The sequence below is a fragment of the Schistocerca serialis genome, chromosome 2 (assembly GCF_023864345.2).
Source record: "Schistocerca serialis cubense isolate TAMUIC-IGC-003099 chromosome 2, iqSchSeri2.2, whole genome shotgun sequence".
Classification (NCBI taxonomy): Eukaryota; Metazoa; Arthropoda; class Insecta; order Orthoptera; family Acrididae; genus Schistocerca; species Schistocerca serialis.
In genome coordinates this window covers 1,083,932,287-1,083,933,269 of record NC_064639.1, presented here as the reverse complement: position 1 = coordinate 1,083,933,269, position 983 = coordinate 1,083,932,287, and the positions used below count along the sequence as shown (strand labels likewise).

Sequence of the window (983 nt, the reverse complement as noted above, 5' to 3'; positions counted from 1 at the left end):
ATGGAACAATGTCCTTTTTATTATTATTTTTCGCCAGTGATCGAATCTCTCTAAAAAAAAAAAGGACAGCACAAGGTACACAAGAGGAGTACGAATGTAAACAGTGAGTGTTATGGACAAATGTGCATGAATCACTGGGGTTAGGGGTTAGTAAAAAAATTCGAAAATATCATATTTGAAGTAGGTCTACTTGATATTACAAGAGGATAAAATTGTATAATGAATACCTAGCAAGACAAGATGTTTTAAGAAAGAATCTCGCCCACCGTCCAGTAAAATTACACCAAAAAAACTCACGTCCCGAACAGGTCATGAAGGCCCGAAGGTACCGACTGGCCGTCGTGTCATCCTCAGTCCACAGGCGTCACTGGATGCGGATATGGAGGGGCATGTGGTCAGCACACCGCTCTCCCGGCCGTATGTCAGTTTCAGTGACCGGAGCCGCTACTTCTTAAGCAACTAAATCCCCAGTTTGCCTGACAAGGGCTGAGTGCACCCCGTTTGTCAACAGCGCTCGGCAGACCGAATGGTCACCCATCCAAGTGCTAGCCCAGCCCGACAGCGTTTAACTTCAGTGATCTGACGTGAACCGGTGTTACCACTGCGGTAAGGCCGTTGGCCAAAATTATACCAAACTGAAAGCAAACATTGAACAACGAGAATAAAATGACGTCATGGCAAAACATACCCTTCTTTCTGAAACGGATTTCTTTCCAGTAAACGAAGATCAATAAAACAGGCCAAGTATAAGGAGGATCCCACTGGAAGTCTCTATAGGCATGAAAATAAAAAAAAAATGCGTTCAAAGATTTTATCGGACATACTCTGAGTAACTAGCAGTCGAAAGGTAGTGAAAAAATATCTTACAGAAGTGTAAATAGCAGCAAGGTGGGCTTCATTAGTTACAGCAGTGACAGTGCATAAGAAAGTAATTTCTCTTTCCAAAAAAATGGTTCAAATGGCTCTGAGCACTATGGGACTTA

General features: G+C 42.7%; 1 pseudogene; it reads right to left on the bottom strand.

Moving 5' to 3' along the window:
* Nucleotides 1-502: 502 nt before the first annotated feature.
* Nucleotides 503-620, bottom strand: LOC126458666 (5S ribosomal RNA; annotated as a pseudogene).
* Nucleotides 621-983: the final 363 nt, after the last annotated feature.